Raw genomic sequence first — 9,039 nt, 5'->3', positions numbered from 1 at the left:
CGCGGCGTTTTTCTTTCACTCTTTCCCATTCCAGAAACACCCTTCCCTGCTCACCTGGCTCACTTCTTCACGCGTTGAGGGCTCAGCTTGAATGCTAAGTTCTCACGATACCTGGTCCCAACCATCCCGCCTACATCACACTATACCACTCTCGAGTCCCTCACTCAGTGTTCTTAGTGCCTTGAAATTAGTCAAGAGTGATATCAAATGCGAGTGAGTGATGGAATCACTGCTCATTGAAACAAACAACCAACAATGAGGTGGACTTTTGTTTGTCCCCCAACCCGAGAAAACTTAATCCAGAGTGAGGAACCTAGGGTGCATCTAACTGACCTAACTGATCTTGACTCCCTTCTTTTTACGCCATTATCCCTAAAATCCAGACCTCCGAGATCTAGATGATTGTTCCAGCTAGCAGCCTTCTATGTTAGCCGGCAGAAAAGAAAGACAAGAACATTCCCTCTTTAGAAGATGTCTGATTATTATTCACCTCTTTCCTGTTTATATCCATGGAGCCAAGGTTAGTCATAGAGTCTCACACAAAATAAAAGAGTAATCTACACTTAAAAAAAAAGGAGGTAAAGGTTTCAGAGTAATAGTTCTCGGTATCCGCCCCCAAAACATGACACTCTCTTATCTAATCTTATCTTAATCTAATCACTGATTTTTCTACTGCATCTTCTTATTACTAAACTATGCACTCTGAAAGAATCCGGCCTTGCTGTGTCTTTAGCATGCAGAACTGAGAACTGGATGTGTAACTCAATTGATAGAGGGCCATCCTAGCATGCATGAAGTCCTGACTTTGGTAGCTAGCGCCACATAAATTGGACATGTTGGCACATGCTTATAATCCTTGCATTTAGAAGGTGGAGGCAGAAGGAGGAGGGGCCAGGAGTTCAAATTCGTCTTCAGCGACATAGAGAGTGGGAAGCCATCCTGGGCTACATGAGACTCTGGCCCAAACAACAACAATAACAACAACAAAACCCCAAGCCAATTAAAAAACATTTATCTGGTAAATACATACTTTATTTCAATGTAATGAATTAGGAGTCTGGGGTCTAATTATGAAACACATCAAAAGGCCGGCATGAATTTAGAGTTCTCTTGTGTGGATCACTTGGGAAAGTATGAAGTTGTGATAAGTGACCAGTCATTTGAATATAAGATGGTAGCTGGTTTTGGTAGAACTTGCACTAAGAGATTGAGAGAAGCTTGGAATGGAGTTCAGTCAGAGTGCTTACAAGGCATGTGTCAGGTACGGGATTTGAACCCCTGCACAAATAAATTAATTAAACTAAAGAGCATATGTTCAACTGAGATGAGACTGGACACTGAAAGAAATGGACATAGACTGTGAACCTAGCCAAAGCATTAATTTTTAACACTGAAGGTTGACGTTTCTCTCTTGCAACCGCTCCCGGGCAAACATTTGCTCAGAAGCAATTCACATAGGGCCAATAAGAAATCATTTAGTTAAAGTCAACAAATTTGCATTCATCTCAAGATCCTTCAATTAGCTGGTTGGATGGGGGTGCACAACTGCAATCTCAGCACCCATAAAGTAGGGGAGGAAAAATTCAAGCCATCAACTCCACAGCTGGCAGTAGGTTATCCTGGACCCCAAAAAAGAAATTCCAAACCACAACCAAAATCTTTCAATTTTCCTTTATTCCTGACTCTAGCATTAGCTGTTAGATCTTTTAAAATAGTTTTCTAATCTGTAAAATGAAGATTGTAGTATCTGTTATATAGCCGTGAACAATTTGTATAAAAATTTTAGAAATTCCTTAAATATATGAAAGTTTAAAAATGTTTGTTTATTGCTGTCCCTATAATATGAAGGGCTTTAAAATAATCAATTGAGTTATTTAGTAAAAATATAGATTAAGAAAGTCCTGGTTTTTCTACCTACTCATCTTATTTCCAGTTTTACATTGGATACAGCTATAAGGTTGAAATCAATATTTTTGAAAATTTGAAATGTATTTTAGGATATTAATAGCTTAAATATTTCCATTTAGTTTTCAAACATACTTTAAACTATTTTGTTTAATCAGTAATTGTTTAACTGGTGTTTTGGTTTCTGAGTTACTTTTGTTTGTAAAGAAAAATGTAAACCCCCAGCGTTGTAGATTTTAAGGCAGTATATGTTGGGCATCCATCTCATGACACAGTGGAGAGAGTCACATAACACTCGGGTGCTAAGGGGAAGGAAGCCTCGCCAGGTGTTCCGTTCTTGAAGGCTCTTGATTTCCAACAAAATCACCGTCAGTGTATTTCTATTGTATCTATAAATATATTTGGCACTTGACCGAATTGTACCCTGCCCCGCGTCACACTGGGATCACCCTTTGGTCTGTAGCACCACGATCCCATTCCTATGGCCCAGGCCCAGCCCTGACCCTGCTCCACCCTCAACACTAGAAGAGGATATCCCCGTACTCAAGATACTTTTTATCTCACTAAGTCCTGCCTTCCTTGGAAAATCTTCCAAGGTCTGTTCAAACAAGGCAGTGCTTTCTTTTCCCCTTGAGTTCTGAATTCTTAAGTAGTTCACAATTGATGCTAAAGACAAACAAACAAACAAAAAAAGGAGACTATTTTCCTTAATGAGCAGAAGGATGGCATTCTAGTGTCTAACCTCTGTCTTGGGAAGATAGAGACTGAAGTTCCTTTGCTGTGTATGTGGTATAGCTACAATATCTTTGTAGTGCAACTGTTCCCATTGTTGGGCCGGCCCCAGCTGCATTTCCAATCTTACCATTTGCTGAAAGATCAGAAAAGATCAGAAAAGATCATCGCATTACTGCCCAACAAAAATTCACATCTTGAGACCCATGAAAGGCAAACTTATTCAACTGTGAGTAAACACAGGCACCTCAGCCAACCAGTAAACAAGGTTTGCCATGACTGCCCTTAACGGAGAGCTTGTTTTGAAACTGTGCTTCTCCTTGTCCTCTTTGCAGTCTATCTTAGGTGGCTGCGGGAAATTCCAGATTCAGGCAGGATTTGAAGGGTGCAGGATGTGGGAGCTGACTGGGAGCTGAGCAAATATCACACTACTGTTCCTGAGGTTTGGGTTCAGGTTGACACACATGAAGCCCAAACAGGGCACTGAGGGACTCCAACAGCAAAGCTGTCAAGCTACCTGTGAGGAATGAATAACAAATCAAACCTTAAAATAAGCCAGGGAAAGAGCAGGGAGAAGGAGAATGCAAAGACCAGTCTGTCAAGGCAATGTTAAAGGGTAAGTCTAGGAACTTGGAAATATACTTCACAGTTGTGTGAACAAGTAGAAGGACTATTCATGAAAGAAGGGATTTGGTTTGTCCAAAGTGCCCTATTCTTTGTTTCACGCCTCACTGGCCTGCTGAGTTGTCCAGGGTTTCCATTTTCCTATTCAGGAAATGGCAGAGCAACTGACAGACTTCTTCACTGGCCATAAAGAAGGCCAAGTACTGACTGTTTTCCCCACAAGGCAGTGTGAGATGATTCAAGAGAGACAGGTGAGTTTGAAAGAGATTTCACACTGTGCAGTGGTGGCACATGCCTTTAGTCCCAGCTCTCGAGAGGCAGAGGCAGGCAGATCTCTGTGACTTTGTGACCAGTCTTGTCTACAAGGACAGTCAAGGCTACACAGAGAAACCTTGATTTGAAAATTTGAAAAAAAAAAAGGAAAAGAAAAAGAAAGGAAGGAAAAAAGGGAAGAGAAAGAAAGGAAGGAAGGAAGGAAGAAAGAAAAAAAGAAAGAAAGAAAGAAAGAAAGAAAGAAAGAAAGAAAGAAAGAAAGGAAGAAAGATCTCACTATAGAAAAAAGTCTAAAAGTGGGAATGTTATGATGTGTGAGGCACAATTACAGGCACCTCTGTATTTGTTATGCCTGAAGTGTTTCAAAGACATGGAACTGCGGTCTAAGGACAATCTCCACAAGGTCATGTTTGTAAGTTACAGAAATGGAATTATTAACTGATTGTGTCCAATTCAAAGACTTTGCATTTTTACATTATCATGGAGAGATCTCTATTTCCCTAGTCTGTTGCAAGGAGCTGCTCATTTGTTTCTGACCCAAAATAATCACACAGAAATTATATTATTTAAATCACTGCTTGGCCCATTAGCTCTAGCTTCTTATTGGCTAACACTTATATCTTAATTTAACCCATCTCCATTATTCTGTGCATCACCACGAGGTTATGGCCTACCAGCAAAGTTTCTGCACGACTGTCTCCAGCAACAGCTCCATGGCTACTCTCTAACTCTGCCCTTAATTCTCCCAGCATTCAGTTTAGTTTTCCCCACCTAGCTCTGTTACCCTATAGCTCTGTTATAGGCCCAAAGCAGTTCCTTTATTAACCAATGATATTTCAGCACACAAAGGGGAATCCCATATCACCTTTCCTTTTCTGTTTAAATGAAAAGGAAAGTTTTAAATTTAACACAGTAAAATTACATACAACAAAATGGGTATCAAGCAACAATTATAGTTACAATATTTATATCTACTTTATATTTTATCATAACTAAGGTGGTGCGGGAGAATTATCTGTATTCTGTCAATCATATTTTAATAAAACGCTGATTGGCCAGGCAGGCAGTACAGGCAGGAAAGCCAGACAGGAAGTAGAGGTGGAGCAAAGAGACTGGGAGTATTCTAGGAAGCTCCTTCTGCCAGTTCTGCCCAGACCACCGGAGAGGAAAGATGTAAGCTGCCCCGTTGGAAAAGATACTGAGCCATGTGCTAACGTAGATAAGGATAATGGGGTAATATAAGTTATAAGAGCTAATAAGTAGCCTGATCTAATGGGCCAATCAGCTTTATAACTTATAGAGATCTCTGTGTGGTTGATTTTCTCCGAGACTTGCCAGCTGTGGGGTACCAAGTGGGAACAGATATCCCAACAAGCCGGCCTTCATGGTACACTAAGGAAAACTATAACTATAAATTCTTCAACTCCATCAAAGACTCCAGAAGGATATAATATTACCTAAGTAAACAGGAAGTGCATTGTAAGCGACTTCCAAAACTCTAGAAATGACAGAGACATCTCACTGCCTGAACAGTCACCCAAAATTCTTCTGTACCATTGGGGCATCCATCTTCAGCCTGCAGGCCTATAGTATCTAGAAGACTTTTCCATGAAGCAGGAAATTTCAAAGACAGTTCTGGCTATATTGGCAGTTTGTCAGTCACTTTCTTTTGTGTCCTGCAGAATGTCTAGCAGACTCGTTCATGAAGCAGGAACCCTGACAGACTGTCTCACCTTTAGGAAAGTTCAGCAGTCATTTTTCTGAAGATTCTACATGTCTATTTCATCAACTAGTCCAGGCAAGATCAGTTTCTCACTCAAATGGCTAACCAAGTCCATAAGGAGCCTCTTCGATGCCCATCTTCCTCTTGAAGTAGATTGGTGCTGCCAGAAGCAGATGTGTCCCACTGTCATAAAAAGTCCTAAATTCTTAAAACATTTTAAATGCCATATTCTTAAGGTCTCTGAAAGATTTGAAGAATACCTATCTAATTGAAATATATATCTATATATCTAGAAAACCTAACTAACATGACTACAAGATTATTATAGATGACTCTATTTACCTATACTTTTAATTATACATTACATCTTTAAATGAGCTGCATAAACACAATACCTTAATAAATATAATAATAATAAATTAATAAATATAAAATAATTGACCTTAAATTTGTATTAATAAAACCAAGATCCATACCAATGCAAATCTCTATAGTATATCCCCCTTTAAATGTAAAGAAACATTTATAAATATTTGGGAATATGGGTGTAGTTCATCTCCAAACTGCTTCCTGATATTTATTGGACAAAGTAATTTTTGAGAGGCATTCAAGGTGACCTTTCAGGGGATCTTGGTCCATCAAACCACATTAATCTGGAATTAATCCACAAGTTCTCATCTTCTGTGGAAACAAAAGCAGAACCTCTTTTTCAAAGCAACATATCCTTAGACTCAAATTCTGAAGTCAAGATACCTTTATAGTATACATGCTGGTTTAGCTCAGCAGCCTATACAGTAAAATATCTCTCTATATTTAGTTCCTTCACAGAAAATTCAAAGAAAATTTTCACAGAAAACTCAAAGAAAACATAATAATATACATAATCCAGACTCTCTTTGCATATTTCATCTTTACATGGCTTGTTTTTACTCTATTACTTCTTAATATTTATTTTTATTAACTTTACTTTAACTTTTTATTATATTTATTTATAATTTATTAATTAATATATATTATATAATTTATATTTATTATTTATATTTATTTATAATTTTTATTATATTTACTTTAACTTTATGAACTTAAGTTGTGCCATTGCGAGGGTATTTTACAGCTCTGTCTCCCCGCCCAGTCCAGCATGGTGGAACTGTTTGCTGCCTCTGAGAACCATGCTCACAGCCCCATTTTTAGGCACACAGCCAATCTATGCTGCCTTTAAGCAAGTTGTAGCATTCTGTTCACAAAACCCATTTAAATGTTCCATTGCTGGGCCTCCAGAAAGAATCAGAATCCATGCTGGCAGCACAGCCCAGACAGAAAGCCAGTATTTCAAAACTGTGGCTCCCACCCCCCCACTGCTGAATCAGGAAAACTTCCCTTAAAGGAGCCATATCATGCCGCCAGCAAGCAAAGCCCATTCAGGAAAATAAATGCTGCTAATCTTTGTTTTTTAGTGTCTAGAATTTCTTTTCAAGCTTTCTCAGGTTTTAAGTGAATTTTAGTTGGCCATGCTGGTGCGCCAATTTGTTGTTGGAAGGCTACTTGTTTGTTCCTGTCTGCTTAGACCTGAAATAATCACACAGAAACTATATTATTTAAATCACTGCTTTGTCCATTAGCTCTTCTTATTGGCTAACTCTTACATCTTAATTTAATCCATTTACATGAATGTGTACATCATCATGAGGTTGTACCTATTTTTGTCACTATCATACCTTTCATTGACTATATGTCTGTATAAATAATGTTTAAGTTTTCCACAATGAATAATGAATTTTTCTGCAATAATCTTTTAAGTTTCCAGGAAGAATATGGGACCCCACAACAACAACTCTACCTGGTTGATACAACGCCATGATGCTGATAGCAATTCTATAAGACCTGTTTTGGGTACCAGCTGTTTAAGATGGTTCCAACTTGATTAGTTGAAATGGTGCACTTTTTTTTTTTTACAATGTTCTGGCAAGAACTCCAAATAGGAACCTCAGAAAAACCCTACCAAATACTCAGAGACTATTTGCAATTATATCAGACAGTAATCTTGGAACTTAACCATCATTTTACTTTCACAAGATCACATAGAAAGAACATCGCCCCCATGACAGCTGAAAGTAATTTTAAAAGACGACGTACTCTCTCCCAACAAAGTTTGTCCTCAGGGTTAGGGATATCATTTAGGGGTTGATTAAAATTGTTATAGGGTTGGGAGTTGGGGGGGAAATTATGGAAGCTCAGGGATCTCTTTGGGGAAAAAAAGGAAATTGGATGGGATAATAGATTAGTGTGAGCTTACTCACACTAATAATAATAGTGAGTAATGGAGTGAATATTTGTGAGCTATTATTTATAGGCCATTTACATTGGTATAGATATTGAACATGGTCCTATTTTTGTCTACAATATTTGTATACCTAGGCAAAGTTATTTTGTCATATTATATGCATGCATGCTTCTACCTCTGCTTAAGACATTTTATATATTGATACAATTTTAGGATATATTTATCATATTGCCATATACATTTCTACCTCTGATCAAGATACTTATACATTGTTTACATTTTGAGGTTATTGTCCTCATTTGTTGCACAATTGTTTAAAGATTGTGTAATATTCTAATATGAAGTCTTGGTCTTTAAGTTATATAGTCATCCATGTTTGTCGTACTTATAGTTAGACTAATCAGGTTCTTTAGATACATAGAGATTGTATTTTGCATAGATAGGCAATCTTCAATCACTTCAAAGAGCTGTACAATATGGCATTTAAATAACTTAGGGTTCTGTTTTACATTAGACACTATTGCTCCAGGCAGCACCGATCTATTCCCAAGAGAATGTTGAGCACCGAAGATGCTCCACTTGGAACTTGTCTTTTTCTTGACAAAACTGGCCTTTGGGCAAGGAACTGTCCATGCATCGACCACTAACAAAATGCATGATGTCTGGACAGGACAAACAGGATACAAGAAACAAGACTGTCAAATCTTGCCAAGACAGGGTAAGACGGTTTTGAAAAGTTTCCTGCCTCTGAAAATGGTCTGTCAACTACTCTAGGCCTTAGCCAAAGTTGGTTGCTCCAATGTTGCAAGTGAAAGTTCGGGTGATTGCCCAGGTAGCCAGTTGTCTCTGTCATTTGTTGCACATTTTGGAAGTTGCTTGATAGCACTTTCTGCTTACTCAAGTAATATTATTTCCCTTCTTGGGTCTTCGATGGGATGAAGACTAGATAGTTGTAGTTACTTTCCGCTCATGACTTGGCCAAGTTATTTATTATATAAGACTTAAACTCATTAGAACAGGATAATCACTGAAACATTTATCAAGTTTCTTGCTTGATATTGTTTATGCTGGTTGTAATTATATTTTTATACCTGATATTTGTTCTTATTATATATAATTTTGTATTAGGCTTAGAACTTTTTTATTTAAACAAAAGGGGGAGGTGCTGTAGGAATTCATACAGCCAGAAGCCTTTAAGTTACCTGCCCACTTGGGCATGACCTCTTATACTATATATGTTGATGTAAAGTACACTTCCAGCCTCTCTTCTGGTGGCATGATTTGTTTCCTGTTCCCCATTCATGCAGAGGATTGTGATCTGTGAGTCTACCCCTTAAATAAATAACCTTTTATGATACTTAATTCTGAGCTAGTGTGGGATTTCTTTTTAGCGTCCTTCTTCACTAGTCTGTTTTGAACATGTCTATAATAAAGAGAACAGAGAATGCACCAAATAATTACAGCAATGTGTTCCTTATAAGTTACCTTTGGAGTCCTCAAC

This window comes from Myodes glareolus, chromosome 17 (assembly GCF_982192425.1).
Source record: "Myodes glareolus chromosome 17, mMyoGla1.1, whole genome shotgun sequence".
Classification (NCBI taxonomy): Eukaryota; Metazoa; Chordata; class Mammalia; order Rodentia; family Cricetidae; genus Myodes; species Myodes glareolus.
Note: the sequence above shows the minus strand (reverse complement) of the source record.